Genomic DNA, 16,796 nt, shown 5'->3' with positions numbered 1-16,796 from the left:
TCTGTTTGTGGGTTGTTGGTTTTGTGAGTTTTTGATGATGCCTTGTTAAAAGGATGCACTGTTAGTAATTAATAAAATATGATTTAGATTTTAAGAATGGGAAACACTACTCTTAACAAGTCACCTTGTTGGTGACGGTGCAATGATACCATATTCTGGTCCAAAGATAAAACTCTGTGGGATCAGGTATGACTCTCTTTCTGTGTGTGAATACACACTGTGAACATCACACACTGGTTCTTATTACGTAGGGTTTTGTATTAGTCTCAACTCAGTAGGATGTTCATTAAAGCCAAATCGAGGGCATTCTTGTACTGAGATGTTTGGTGTTTGTTTTCCATCAGTTGTGTGTATCAGAGTCATGTGGCTCTAGACTTAAGACCTCCAATAAGAGCTGCTAACATTCTATGGAAACGCTGGGGTACTGTTCATAATTTCTTGAATGTTTAATTTAATTTTGCTTAGAAGCAGAATCACCTCTTCAAAGCAATGGTTAAAGTTTGTATTTCGGTGTTGTTGGTTTTTTTAAGATGTTCAATATTAAAATGTTGCATTTTTTCAAAATGAATCTTTCCTGAGCTTCTGTCCTTTATAAAAGAGCACTAGTGCTTAGCCTTTGATACCTGAACTGAAGTTGAGTTACTTTAATGTATGTGCCTTCCCTGGCTCCTGCTTTTCTTCTGTCTTCCCCTTTCCCTGCATCTAGGCATCTCCTTACATTTCTGTCTTTGGAAACTCCTGAAAAAGAAAACACAGCTAAGTCTGCCACTTCTGCAACCTAGACCAGGTAGGAGGAATCTCTTATTTGAGGGCTTAGGTAGGATTTTCGCCTGTTGGGAGGGAGTTTGTATATGATGTTTCTGTTTGTAGCTGGCATGCTCAGAAGCATTTTGTAGCAAACCTAAGGTGAGCTACATCCTTTTGTGTTGGTGTTCTCTGATGTATTTGTTGGTTCCAAACTGAACTTGAGGATGAAGTCCTGAAATACCTCTGAACTGGAGGTGTACTGGGGACTGGAGAAAGTGTTGATATAGAGGAGCACGAGAAACCATCATTCTTCCTATTTTTGTGTTACCTCTCTCTCCTTACAACTAAGTGAGAGTGAAAGGCAGAAGTCTTCTCCTATCCTCCCGAACACTTAACATAGTTCTGAAAAGCGTCTGTGATGCTAAAAATACACTTATTCCTAGGTGAGGGTGGGGCTTGGGCACTTCTTGCCCATGTTGGAGGGTGTCTAGAATGCTTCTTGCCCCTTTTTCTTCCTTGCAGTGCTCTGGCAATGATGTAAAAGGGTGTGTGGGGCAATACCTGATAGCTTGCCAGGCATACTGGAGAGCTTTGCGGTGCCCAAGAATAGGGAAGAGCATACCACACGTGCTCTCCTGGTAAACTTGGAGTCTGTGGCCTGTGCAGGTGTACTTGATGTTGGGGACTGGACAGCATGTAGATAAGTGAAAGGTAATCTGGAGGAGATGAGAGCTTCTCTGACAGCTGTCCTAGGATTGGAGGTTTAGTATCTTGCATCATGTCCATCTGCCTCTCCAAGGTACATTAAGAAAAAAAAACCTAACAACCAAATATCTATGCAAGGAAAGGGCTGGAATTCATTCCATGCTCAAAATATTGGAGTTCTGCAGGCAGGAAAATATAGTCCTCTTTATGGTCTGCTTCCAAAGGAAAAGTCTATTAAAACATCCTGGTTTTAGCTATGTGAAGCAAGTGGGAGTCTAAGATCACGCTTATCTATTTGCATTCCATTTTAAGTTAGAGGAACTCAATGGTTGGCAACTTCTAGAGAATCTATTTGTAAATACAAGTGCTCCCACCGCTTTAGCGCTATTATTCTGACAAACTGTAAATAGCTTGCTCAAGGCCTATTAGAGGTGGGGATTTTATGTTTTCCTCCACCTCGGTCTTCTATGATTAACTTGTGTGACTCTGCTCAGATCTACTGCTTCAAGTCCTGCAGTCATTTATTTTTTGTTTTCCCTTAAGCTTTTGGGTTTTTTTTTAAAAAAAAAAACAAAAAAACCCCAAAAAAACCCAACACCAACCCGGTAGTTGCCCAACATCAGGCAACCAATCAGTGCAAATCAAATTTCAATGCCTAGAAGGGAACAGTGCTGTTTCTAGTAAAGTATCAGAGCAGAGCTGCTGTGTGTGTCAAGTCCCTAAAGAAGGATTTTGCCCCTGCCGAGATGGGTGTTGCGTTGGAGCTTAGAGATGCTCTTTTGTCCAGAACTCCTCCTTGGTGAAGTCGGCTGCCATATCACCAATGGCACTAGTACCTGCAAGAAGGATCCCTGATCAGGGCTGTGCTGAGTGAGTAATTCCGCTGTTTGGTCACAGGCAACACGAATACTGTTGTCAGTGCTCTGGAGAGCAGTACCTCGCTGACCTGAGTGTGTCTCTGGCCCTGTTTTGTGCAGGAAGGTATATACCTTTTTGGTAGAGGAGGTGACAAGAAGAATGAGAGACTGTTGGGTAGGGTTGTAGCAGGTGCGGAGAGATAAAGACAAGAAAAGTACCAAATATTGATACTTTAAAAAAAAACCCCACCTAGTTATGGGAAGCAATGGCTTTCTATTCATCTGGTTGTCTGGCAGCTTTTTTCACTGTGGGACAGCTCAAGAACAGTCTCTGGTACTTATTCTAGATTATTTTGGGACTATTGTCCTTTTCTTTATGAAGTCCCATTTGCAGAGTGCCAGAAGCATATCAATCCTTCAGTCCCATTATCAGTTTCCCTACCAACAAGTGAACTTGCGATACCTCCTGTAGTCTTAGCATGTTGTCTTCCTCCAGATATTTGGAAATTGTAGTCTCGAGATCCCTCAAACGTGCTAGATTCTGTCTGGATGCAGAGTTACCTAAGAAGGAGAGTGGAAAAAAAAAAAAAGAGGTAGGTTTAGCCCCAGTGGTAACAGTTTTCTGTGATAAGTTAAGAATTTACTCCACAACTTATTAATAGCCTTGATTTTGCCATTATGAATGGGATGCAGGATATGCATAAAAACTCCACTAAATCTGGCAGAATCTTACCAGCATTAAACTGTTGTAGGAGGAAGATTATGCCTATCTTCTTATGTAATTTATTATTATTATTGTAACTTATTATTACGTAACATTATTATTATTGGGGTTGGACTAGATGACCTTTAAAGATCCCTTCCAACCCAACACATTCTATGATTATTATTCTTTTTACACATTCTAGCTAGGTGTTACAGTGCTTTTACTACTGTTCCTACTACAGCAAAACTAGCAACTGGTTTGCCCCCTCTTTCAAAACTCTACAATTACTTAATTAAAGTAGTAGTTCTTGTTTTGAAGAGAATTCCATTCTTTACAGACATCTTAAAAATCATGACAAGTGACGCAAATCTAGGAAAACTTGCATATGCCCTGTGTGCACAACAAGGAAAAGAAAGGAAGTGAGGGAAGAAATAGGAGAAGGCAGCATAGGAAGAGCGGCTCCAAGAAACCTCAGCTGCACTGGAAAAAAACCAAAACAAACAGAAGTGGAGATGTATATCGCATCCAGACAGCTGAAGAAAGAAAGTGTAATGATTGTAAAATGCTTGCTCAGGCAGCAATATATACATTATACCTGCACTGATACCTCTGTGTAGGTAGACTTTCTTTTTGATTCCCACGGGAGAGTTCAAGCTATACAAGGTGTGACTGTAAGAAAGCCCTGGTGCTTTCAGCCTATATCCACTTCGCTGGTGGCCCCTTCCTGGCTCCCTTAGGTGAGCAAACAACCTTATTTCCTGGCCCATCCCTTAGAGTCCCGCCTGTCCTCCCACAGTTTGCTTGCCTCTTGTGTCCTTCCCCTGTGGCATCGTAGTCTGGATGGTAGCCCACAGGTGCCTTTTTCTATGTTGGGGCTGGCTTGGAAACACGTGTCAGTGGGCAAAGTTCTTGGTTACAAGAGGAGGAACATCAGGGAACAGCAATCCTCTGGGTGCAGAGCCCTCTGGTTTAACCCTGTCTCAGCCTGGATATTAAAAAGTACATAAAAAACTTCCAGTGGAGGACATGTAATCCCAGTTCTCAGTGTTCATTGCAATGTGAAAATCGCATCCTTTCTTGCTCAGGACTGTACAGGAACTCCTCAGGATCTAACTTGTGGGGATCCTAGGCATGAATCATGCAGAGCTGAGACTTCCTTTAAAAAAATATAAAATTAGGTGTTATAGTAGGCTATTGGCAGGATTTTATGTGTTTAGTTAGTTTGTGGATGCATCTGGTTTTGTTTTTTCCTCCTTACTTTCGAGACCTACTGTTCTCTGAATAGAGTTCTCTGGCAGCTGAAGAATTATTTGTAAATACCAATATAGTAAAGACATCTTTTTTTGCCTGCTTTTCCCTCCAGATGTGTAGATCTTGTTAAAAATGCTCTTTAGCTCCTCTTTCAATAATAAGGCTTAGTTAGTATTATTTAAGTGTCTTCTAATGCAGGCTTTAAAAATTCTAATTTCACTACTCTGCAGGCAGGTGTTGAGCTATTTAAGAGACTTCCAAACAGATAGACTTTTTTTTCTTTCTTTTTGTTGAAGGTTACATATTCATAAAAATCATAATTGTTAAAACCAATTTAATTTTGATGAATTCCTGTGGGAATGCTGAGAGGTTTCAAAATTGACTGACTTCTTCCAGCGTGTCTCCCTGATGGCTTAGCAATTGTCCTGGGATTTTAAAGCTCTCTGGCTGGGAGACGCGTATGTTGATGTTCTTGTGTCTTATATTGGCCTCTTCGGTTCTATCCAAGTTTATTTTCAGCTCTGCACTTCAGCAGGGCTGCATGTATATAGCCGTGGCGTGCTCCTAGACAGACAACTTCTGGTGGTCAAGGTCCTGCTTGTACGGTAACTGGCTTTGGGTTTTGCTTCTCTGTTTCTGAAAGTACGTGGTCCCCATATATTCATTACTCTGGTTTACTGTTAGTTTAGCTGATCCTTCTCTTCTGCTTATCATCGGTTCCAAACCCACCTCCTGTGTCACTTGCTTGTTGCTATGTTTGCCTTGTAGTATTTAGTCTGTTAGGTTCCCACAGTACCTCCAAATAAATAATTGTTGACCATAGTAACATCCTGTGATAAGGTTTTAGGGGCTGTTTTCTCCATCTTTTGTTAACATGAAATTACTCCTATTATTATTTCTCCTTTTTATAAACTGTTATGAATGCATGCATGATGAAATCTTTAAAAAGTAGTAAGAAGTGCAAGATAAAAATTTGTTAATTTATAGTAGCTTCTTGGAACCAGGCACAACTGAAAGAAACGGGAACAAATACATCAATAATCTAATAGCAAGGATTGTCCCTTGTAGTATCGCCCTGAAAGCAAACAGATCTTTTCCCAAAGACTGATTAATATTTTTAGAAACTGGAATTGTCATAGAAGCAGAGATGAAGGAACTGCAAGCTTTGGTTAGGGAAGTTTGGAAAACCATTGGGAACCTAGAGCCTTAAACAGGTGGAGTAAATACTCTTGATAGTATTTCATCTGCACAATGTTCTTGCTTGTGTGGGGGAGGAGAGGTGGATTGGTTTTTGTGTCTTTTCTTTTTTTTTTTTTTTTTTTAAGAGTAAGTGGACCTTGGGAGTTTTAAGTAGGTCAAATAAAAATCTAATTATCTATCACAGTCAGTCAGGTTTCATTTCCTGCACTTTTTTCATCTCCAAAGCCCAGCTGTTTCTCAGCATCCGTTGACTAAAAAAAAAAAAAAACTAAACAAAAAAACCCCTCCTTGCTTTCAGGCGTTTTCTAACAATAAAAAAAGCAAAACAGCACACAAATTCTGGTTTTATTCCTTTTCTGCTTATTTTTAAAGATATTTGCTGTTTCCATCATGTCGTTTACTTGACACAAGCGTCATCTTTTAATAGATTGTTACACTCTGCATCTATAATTGTGTTTTGTTGTCTTTCCTTTCCTGTGCATTAGTGTTCCTATTTAAATGATCCCAGTACACATTTCATGGTCAGTACAGTGCCTCAATACTTAGCTATTTCAAAAAGTGAAGCTATTTGAAAAACTCGTTCTTTTGACCGTGTTTTAACAAGGGCAAATCCTCAAGAACTTCTGGAATCTTTCCAGCATTCCCATGTTGTAGAGCAGGAGCCTCCAGTGTTTCCCATTCAGCTCCATGTCCCCGTCTCTTTGTCTAACACATCTGATCTTGGGTTCCTTTCCCATCTACTCATTTTCTGTCCTCACTGCCCTTTTTTCTTCTGTTTTGGTCACCCTGTTTCCCTTGCAGGTTCTGCATTTCAGGTGTCTTGCCTGACTGCTATCAGTTGTTCAACTTTCCATTGCCATTTCCTTGCCACCTGCGCTTCACCACATCAATAGTGCCACCTCCAAGGGCTTAAACTGAGTCCGAGAGAGGTGAGTAAGATAGGGGCCTTTTGGGAAAGACAGCAGCTGAACTGGGCAGAGGGGGTCAGACAGCTGGTCAAGAGCAGGAGGGAGGTTAGCAGAGCAGGGAAAACGGTGAGGTGATATGATAGCCTGGAGGAGAGGTTACAACAGGGCTATGCTCACCAGCAGCGTCTTCAGCCTGAAGGACTGGTGGCGCGTGCTGGCAGTGTGGTGGGACTCCCTCATCAAGTCCCTGTAATGACACTGATTTGGGAAGGGGAGGGAGGAGCTGATTTGTTCAAGTCCATGGCTGTAATTCAGAAGGACCTAGCAAGGCCAGAGGAATGGGTTAAGAGGAATGTCATTAAATGAAAAAAATAGAAATGCAAAGTTTTGCACCTGGAGTGGACTAATGCCATGCAACAGCAGGTGGCCTGACTGGCTCCGTAACAGCTCTGATGAAGAGGACTTGGATGACCCTGGCCACAGTGAAGGATAACAGCTTTCTGGGCCCATTTAACACAGATTTAGCCAGTAGATCCAGAGCAGTGATTGTTCATTTTTTACTTGGCACTTGTTAGACTGCATCTATCGTGCTGCATCCAGTTTGGGGGCCCCTAGTACAAGAAATACACGAATAAACTTCTGTGAGTTTAAAATGGTGCTTGGCAAGTGACCTGTGAGGAGAGATGGAGGGAACTGGGCTTGATGAACCAAGGGAAGGGCTGGCTTTGGGAAGGGCATGGGAGAGACCTAGTAGCAGCCTTCCCCTACCTACAGGGCATTGAGAAGATGAAGCTGGCTATGAGAGATAATAGTCACAAATCGATACAGGGAACATTCCTACTGTATGCAACAAAAATATTATTTCACTAGGATGATAACAAAGCATAGGTTGCCCAGAGAAGCTGTGAAGTCTCCATCTTTTGAGGTTTTCAGGATGTCATTGGATAAAGCTCTGAGAAACCTCATCTGAATTCAGTATTGACCCTGCTTTAAGCAGGAGTTTGGACTATAAATCTTCTGAGGTCCCTTCTGACCTGAATGATTTTGTGAGTCTGTGAAGCAGAATGGGAAGTCCTCCCCTTATAGCCATGGTACATCCATTATCATAGTATCTTGAGAACTTCTGCAAAGCAGACTCAGAGAAGACATTGTCCAGACTCTAGGAGAGGAGCTCCTACAGTGATCTATTAAATTGGTTCTGGCACAGTCATTACTAGTCCTGGGATCCTTATCCCAGAGTCATTGCCCAGACCATGGACAGGGATGTAATAATTCCGGGGCTATCACTGAAAATGCTGTGGGCTACAGAGAGTTCCTGACTGATCCAGCCACCCCAAGGAGGAACATGGCTGCTATCTCTTTCCCATGCATTAGGGGATGGTGCGCTGCTAGGCCTAAAGGTGAACATGTTTAGGGAACATTAGGTAGGTAACAGAACAGATCCTGATGACGCACCTATTCCCAGAGGTAAGAAACTCCTAGGGTGTTGTGAAACGAACTTCGAAAAGACCTCTGGGACAATGCTCTCTATCTGGGTCCTGATAACTCATTGCAGTTATGAATAAAGAATTGTGGTGGTAGTCTGACTTCTCTATTTTACGGCACTTTCCTTTATTTTAAGTTCAGTTTGTGGAGGATGTGACTTATTTTATGGCAGTCTTAGGTGCTAGTCATTGTTCCGGCTTTTCCAGGTCCCATTCTGTGTTGGCTAATTCCCCATGTGCTTTGGAGGATCTGGGTATCCCATTTAGGGTTACAGATACTACTTTGCAATCAAACTGGATTATTTTCCATGGACTTAATGGTCTATGATGTAGATGTTAGGGGGATTGTCATGTTGGACATTGTTTGATTTTCAGTACACCTTTATGCAGCATCCTAATACAGACTCCTAGAGTAGCTCAAATAGATTGCATTCTAGAAAGGTCTGTTCTTTCTTGCAGGGAAAAAGGGAAGCCTAGATTAACTACCTCAAACATGTCTGAAGTTAGTGAAATGATTAATATTCCCAGTGTCTAAATGAATCTAGCCTATAGGTGTTGCAGTAATGAGCATCATAGAAAAGCAAATAAAGAAATGAATTATTTTGTTGGCCTAGCAGAGTTTGAACTATGTGTCATGATAGCATAGGTGATAGAGGCGCAAAAAAGATCTTGAAGAGTTTTCTTATTCATCCATCAAGTTCACTGTAGAAATCTGTGGTTCTTCATGCAAAAATAGTATGCAAGTAATTAAAGAGCCTGTCATAATACATCAGTTGGATAGAAAGATTTGATATGGTATTTTATAATTTTGAATTCTTGAGTTTGGAAAATTAACAATGTTCTTTTATATAAAACCTCTCAAAACTATCTCTGGAATTAGCCTGGTGAGTCCATATTAGGTATCCATGCAAGTATTTTTAATTTGAAATGTATCATTTTCACTAACTTAAGTAGGACTCCTGTGTTCCAATTTAACAGGAATATTCTGAGTTCTAACCTTGCCCTTCTTGGTGCTTGCAGCCTTCCCACCCTTGTGGTCATCTGTGGTTTTAAGGAACATACTCTATATCCCATTATTCAAATCATTAATGAATCTATCGAATCATTCTGGTCTGGGGTAAGACATAATATAATTTCCCAGTTTAGCATTGAATTGCAAATAAGTATTGTGATTTTCTAACAGGTTTTGCATTCATTTTATAGTATTCTCAGTTTATCTTATTCATGAGAATAATCATATGAGATAGTATCTAAAACCTTTTAAAAGCATAGACTGTATGCCATCTCCAACTCCTCTGTTTTTAACAATGCCTCTCTATTGTAAGAGAAAAATTGATATGACATAATTTGGCTTTGAAAATGTATACTGTCTTATTATTCTTTTCCTTTTTAACTTCTATGTGACTGCTAAGTTTTTTGTTTCAGTGTTCTTGTATTGAATTGAAGTCAGGCTCACTAAAAAGTGGTTCCCAGGTTCTTCCTTTAACTTTCATATTTCTTTCGGTCTGTCTTTTACAGTCTTGTCTTTCCTGAGCTCTCCATGACATTTACCAGCATACCTTAGCTTGCTCAAGCCTACGGGTGACGTTAAAAAAATCTAACCTAAGTACTCCGTAACCTCTTCTCTATCTGCTTTAATCTGAGTTCTTACCCTTTTGTGGCTGATATTAATTATGTTACTTATTTTGTTTCTGCAGTTCTTTCTAGCAGATAGATACACAGATCTTGATTTCTTCTGTTGATGCTTCACCTATCTCACTGAACAGACAGTCATCTCTTCCTATAGTCTTTGTCTCCCAATCAGTAATATTGTAGAATGCTTTCACGCTGTTCTGCTTTCTAGTTGCATTACTTTTTGTTGCTTGGCCATACTTCCAGTTGCCTTTCTTTTTTTTTTCTGGTGGTGTTTTTTTTTTTTTTTTTTTTTTTTGGTTACGTTATCTTATGTAGTCTGACCTACTTGTCACCTCCTGTGTGGTTCCTGTTCATGATTTCAGACCAGTGGGGAACTTTGTGGCTTGTCAGATTTTTTCTCTTCACCTTTTGTCCTTCCTCTAGTTTGAGATAGCGTGTACTTGTGCACTTAATGTCATTTAAGTGACTGCTGATCTTCCCCACTGCCTGTTCTCCAAGGATTTACTTGCCTTGGGATCTTACTGTTGGTTCCCTGAGACTGCAAATATCTAATTTAAGAAATACACTGTCTATACTTTATTGTTCTCCCTCTTTCCGGTGGTTCAGGCACATTTCCAAATATCACCCAGAAGCTCTATAATGGTTATAGTGTAGGCTTAAGAGGGACAAATACTACAATGCAACCGATTTTGTATGCCTTGGAAAGAGACCAAAAAAAAAAAGTCCAGGTAATTTTATGGTACAATGCTTAAAGACAATATACAACTGTCTGTCTAGCAAATACAGCATCTGGTAGCCAGCTTCCGAAACTTCATATGAAGATATAAAATCTTTCCATGCTCTAGTGGTTTAGTAATCATTATAAGAAGATGGAAATGAAATAATGTGCATTGGATTCTTTTCTTTAGACATGTTTGCGTTTTAAATATTTACTTAAAATATTTCCTGTGTTACTGTTTCTCTGTATGAAAATACTTGTGTGTGCTACACCTGCTCTATTTTCCCATATCTTTATTTGTGTGTTCATTATCATGCAGCCAAGTATTCAAATGACAGCATGATTAAATATATTCCTCAGGCATTTACACCATGTTACTACATTGAAAGTCACTCTATAGAGCATTTATAACAACACGTATAAATTGTTTTCCCTATATCTTTTATAGGGTCCTTTTTAAAAATAATACACAATCTTTTCAGTGGCAATTTTTCCTTCTCCTGATATCTTTCTCAGTTTGTTTTCTATATGATCTGCGAGTACAAATAAAAAGAAAATGTTAGAAAAGAAGGAAGATAGGCAGCAAAATAACTATTTCTACTAAACATACATAAATTCTTTCCCATTTTCCCTTGCACTGTAAAGCCACCGAATCATCTCTGTTTATTTTTAGATTAAAATAGACTGTTTATTTAATAACGGCCAATACTAGCATTGCCTGGTATGCTCACAAATGTATAAAAAGTCTGTCTTATAAAAATGCAAAATATAGCCTGACCTAGGACATACGGAACTGTTAAATCTAACTTTTAAAATACATATTACCAGAGATGGACAGAATGAACACCAACTTGTTAGTAATTTTGATGCTTCCGCAGCTGCCAGGCTCTGAGCTGTTAGCCATAGTGTTCTTGTCTGCTCTTTGCAAAATATACTTTCTTTTTACCATCCTGAATTGGACAAACTAACTTCTCAGAAAGCTGCTTTCTGTCCAGCTGTTGTTAAATGCTTTCAAAATGCTTTGGAGAAAATCAGAAGTACTCCAGCTGCCTTTTGGTAAGGAAAAGCTACAGGAAAACAGCTCATCGTGATTCACTTCCTTGGCCTTTTTATTTTGGCTTTTTTGTTTTTTTTCCAGTGTTCAGATCACTGGCTCCCAAGGATAAACACCGAGTTTGGTTTGAATTCCCAAGGTCTAGAATTTTGAATAAGGAAACTATAATATTTTTTTTTAAATATTTCATGCTTCACCTTCCTACCTCACTTCATAGCTTTTTCTGTTCAACACTATTAAGTCCTTAAAGATGTAAAGTGATGTGTCTCATTCTTTAAAAAGTGCTAACTTTTTTTTTTTAAACACATGGTGACACAAAGCCTCTGACCTTTAGAAATAGCAAAACTAATACTTCCATAGCAGAAAAATGTAGTCTTATTTTATTCAAAAAATTAAAGCACTTAATACTAGGGAGTTCAGTGTGTAATTACTACTATACAAGGCAGCATTATCTTTAAGTTAGGATTTACGTCAAAATCAAACAAAATGTAAAATATTATCCATACATTTCTATAATTCTGCAAGTGAATTCTGTTAATTTCTCCAGAGATCAATACACACTACTTCTTAAAAATCAGTTAGGCCTTTTAAATGATGATCATTGACTATTCTGTTGGAAATAAATAGTCACATTTTTGTGACAATGGTGATTTAGACTTTTGTCCACAGAAAAGATTTTTTTAAAAGCTCCTTCCCACCAGCTATGCACAGCTCTTAAGAAGAAGAAAAAGAAAAGAGAAGAAGTAAAAAAAGCACAATCACCAAATAAGCCTTGTCATAGACCGAAGAAGTCATGCCAAATTTTAAAATACTGGAAGGCATAAAGGACTGTCACATCAAGGACTTGATTCAGTTTGCTCCTTTCTCCTTTGCAGTAAGAGGGCAGTGAGGAGCCTTGGCTTTGGTGGACAGGTGTTTTCTGTAGTACAGAAACCTAATCCATTCACTGGTGAAGTTGGTGGGAATTCTGCCATTGAAGTGTAACTGCATTAAGTGTACATGGGCTCTGATTGCTTAGCTGCAATCTGGAGGGAAAAATAGCTTTAAAAAAAAAAATAAATCTGACTGCCTTTCACTGTTTGTGGTCTTTAAAAGTCCTTTCATTATAAAGTTTGAAAGATCATTTTATATGTTTGCTTTTTATAGTAATCCCCTTTTCTGCTGAGCAAGAGAAGGTCTCTGAATATTACTGGGATTAAAAGAGGGCTCTTGCATAACTCATGTTGTAAGAATGATGTGCTCCATTCCTCATCCCTCAGTAGTTCGCTGTGTCACTGATACTCATTGGTCATTCTCCGTGTCAGCTACTGCCAGTAGCTTATCACAGGAAAAGAGAACGTGGCATTTTCCTATTCCATGGCTTTCCTTTGTACCATGTCGTCCATTTGCTGTATGGATGAGAGCTAATGAAATGAGCATAACCCAGTGTGAGAATTTATGGAAATGGGAAGGTGTTTGTTTGTTTTGCTGTTTTACTTCTTTCGATGAACTCTCTAAGCAATTCGACTTTAACCATTCACATTAATTTTTGCATTTAGTTTAGTTCTCTTACACTCTCACACACATGTACTCACAAAGTCCAAAATACGTGTGTGCAAGTGTGGCCTGGCCCCAGACACGTGTGTGGAGGCAAAGGGATGGCAGAAATCAAGTTCTCATCACATCTCTTGGGTTCTTTTTGAGCAGAAGTGAGGAATGCACTTTTGACTTGCCTTTTGTGCCCTGTGGCAGTGGATGTTGTCTGGGATCTTTTCTGTGATTATTTTGTCTGACTTCTCATACGTTATAGGCAAAATTCTTGAATTTCATAGTTCTCCTGTTTCTTTATGTGGACATCTGATGGACACAGTCCTGTTTTCTGTTTTCTTGTTACCTTATCTGTAGGTAAATTTGTTCCTCTTCTTTTTGCTGTTATTTGCATGAAAGCATACAGATGGCGCTCTTCATCAAAACACACCAAATGTAAAAGAAAAGGCGTTTTAAACAAATGCCCACAGTTTTTAAAGTAATTTTTTTCTAGAAGTGTCACCATGACTTTTTACCATGCATATTTCTTTCTTTTCATGAGATGGTGGCAGTATTGGCATGTAGCCTCAGGAGTGATGTCAGCACAGAGACTTAAATCTTCTACTGAACGGGATGACAGGTTTTGATGTAGTGATGAGATGTGCACACTCCTGTCTGTTTATCAACATCATGTTGGTCTTCTCTGTGACCCAGGCTGGTTCCAACAAGTTCTTTCTTGCAGCTGCTTTGTGGGCAATAACAATCTGACGGTGACTAGACCAAAGAATATCATCATGTCAAAGCAGGTGGATTTCTTTCTCAAGACCATTAAATGGCTGGGTGTTGGAGGCAGGAGAAATTGCGATGAGTCCTAAGACATGTGGGACTCCTCCCTAAGGTATATGATCTGTTAAAATCATACAGGTGATAGACGAGACAAATGAGAACTGTAGATGTTTCTCTGGTAACCAAGAAGCTGAGAAAAGCCACGATGTCCTGGCGTGTGGGAAGAGTCTTCTTAGCGAGGGACTTCTTAGATTAATGATCGTAATATTTTAGTTGATTTTCTGGACAGTTGAACTGTGCAGTCTAAGTTCAGCATCCTGAACCGTGGCCTTCTCAGTCAACTTTCTCAGTGTAGGGCCATGTTCACAATCCGGCCCATTTTTCTTCCTGAAGTGTTTGCCAGTTATCCCTCATTGAGATCAGTTGACAGGAGGTCGTGTAAAGTGAGTTCATTCTTGAAATATCATTACATCATCTTTCTTCGCAATTAATTCAGTCTTTAAATAATGACATTGGGTGGTCCTCGGCGTTGGTGAGCTCTGTCAATTGCTACTAATGTGCTTTATCAGTCCAGTAGACGTGGAGTAGAAGCAGCAGCGCAAGAGATGACAGTATGTTCTAAGAACAATTAAAACATTGCAAATTTTCTGCCTAGCGGCAGGATGATAAATTATGTACATCCACTTACCATATTTGCCATAATTCAATTCATAATAATTCAGCTTTTTGTTAGTGATTAGAGAATAAGAGATGGGCTTTGCCCTGGAGCAGTGTTCTTCTGCCAGTCAACTCGTGTTCTTACTGAGGTTTCCACCTGCAGGTAACAAAATACTGTTTCTTTGCACCTTCACTTCACTGCTGTATGGGCATGGTTTAATCCCAGCTGATTTGTAACCTGCTGCTGTTTATTACCATCTTAAAAGAATGTCTGTGTTCAGACTGATTTTTTTTTTCCTGGTTTCTTTATAACATTAAACTATTTCTATATTTTTTCATACGGCATTTTTATTACATTATTTTGACTTTTCTAGTCAATAATTAATATTTGTAAGTAATATTGTTTAAAACTTAGTTCTTTGGAATGCTTTTGTGGTCTTTGGTTTGTTTTGGTTTTTTTTTTCCCTAGAACTTATTCCTCAAACATCTATGGTTCTGAAATTGTGTCAGTGAATGAGTAGAATTAACGCCTAGGTAAGGAAAGTTTGCTTCCAGCTTTGCTACGGCCAGGGCTTTAAGGATTGTTTCCTCTTGTTTAGCTGAACGAGAAATTGTGGACCTCATGGATAAATCGTTTAACCGATTCTCTTTACCAGGAGGAACAGGTAAATATTCTTCATGTTGTAACAAAACAAACTTTTGTTCTGTGGGGGAAATGATTCTTCTGTATATGAGGTGGATTAAATGTAGTTTTTACAGTACTAGGCACATTAATTAAATTAATGAAAAAATAAAAGTGCAACTATGTATACGTGGACACTTAAGATGGGAAAAGAAGGGAATGTAATGATCTGTTGTATAGAAAATTCTGTGTGTAAAAAAAGGATCCAAGGCTTTGATGATATTTTTATAGTGGTGACTGAACTAAGAGTAGTCTTACGGTTTCCATAAGTTTTACCAGAGAAATATGGGGTTAGAACGGGTAATTTCTGCCAGGGGAAGTTGATTTTTTTTATTTTGAATGCTGCAGGCTAAATTATATTATAGAAAGTAATTATCATACAAAGATCTTGCAGTTGTGCCATATGAAAAGCTAGAAAAGGTTTAGGTTGCCAAAATCAGTGTGCTGAAGTGAATTCCACTGTTATCTAGGGATAAACTTGTAATTAATTGTTTCATTTTATAATGACGCATATGCAGACATCTGTGAAAATATATAACTTAATTGCACAGTTGAAAAATGCGATTCTGACAATGACAAAATGCCTGTACAAGGTTGAGATTTAACGCCTGGTTCCCCGGAGCTGTGCCATTCAGCCAGGGCAAGTGCCGTGCCCCTCGGCAGGGCTAGCCTGGCAGGAAAGTCAGCCTTTGGTTGTAGCATCCTCCGTCAGTACTGAGCGTGCGGTTCCGTGCTGTCTCGGGTTTGGAGGTTGCCCGAGCCATATCAACCTGTAAGGTCATGTTACATTGCAAGTTCTGTCTCATAAGAGCGATACTTAAATATGCACTGACGATGTGTTGAAAAAAGTATTATTCAGTTGTCGCTTGCTAATGACAACGATGACTGGCTCTTGCGATATTTGTATGTCTCAGAGCCCAGTTAGGAAAATCTAGTCCCATGAGAATGCTATTTCTGTCTCTCTCTGAGTCTACCATGAGATCTAAAACTTTGCTCTGATATTTTAAGTGTAGCTGGTGTAAAAAGGTGTGGGTAGTGAGTATCTTAACCTCTAACTTATGTTCCTGCATTTTTATTTTTTGTGTGTGTGTAACTATCTTGATTCTTTACTTGCTCATTGAAGACTGCCAGTGTGCACAGGGTCAGAGGGTTCGTGCCCATTGTTGTTGCTGAGAAGTACGTAAAAATGATATATGTGTCTAGTTTAGTAAAACTTTTCAACGCTTCAGTTCCATATTTATCATAGAACATAGCACTTCCAAATAAAATGCCAATTGCTATAATAAACAAACCCTGACAAACAACTTATCAGCAGAGAATTCTTGCTTTACATACCAAAATATATTTGCTATTTTGTATTGCTTCTTGGCTGATTTTATACTGCTTTCTAAGGCTGAAGAATGTCTTGATGAGAATAAATGCTAATAGAAGCTAGTTTTAATTTAATGCGTATTGGATCTAGTTAATTCTTTTGCTTTCTTCCACATTCTTTATTTTGAGTCAGTAATCATGCAAATGAAACCTAGCAAAAATATTTTTAAAAAAAATTCTTTGTAGAAATATTACTCACCTTAATGCCAAAGACTAAAAAATAAATGGCAATAATGTAGCTATTGCTTTTTATTATCCCACCACTGAGGTTTGATTTTGTTTTATCAAACATCTAAGCTCACATTTCTCTCCCACCTTTCTCTTTCCTTTTGCTACTACTTATTAAAGCTTTTCAGAATCTTGCGGTTGGAGGCATTGCTTGGTCATGGATCAGAAAATACCATCACTTTCTTAGTTTCATCTTGGTATCTCTCTCTTTCACTTTTTTCTAAATAAATCTTAACTTACAGAACTTCAATGGTTTAATTTTTAAACATTAGCTCCTTCTGTCCTAATCTTCAGCATATTT

The sequence above is a fragment of the Rissa tridactyla genome, chromosome 1 (assembly GCF_028500815.1).
Source record: "Rissa tridactyla isolate bRisTri1 chromosome 1, bRisTri1.patW.cur.20221130, whole genome shotgun sequence".
Classification (NCBI taxonomy): domain Eukaryota; kingdom Metazoa; phylum Chordata; class Aves; order Charadriiformes; family Laridae; genus Rissa; species Rissa tridactyla.
This window is presented reverse-complemented; position numbering follows the sequence as displayed.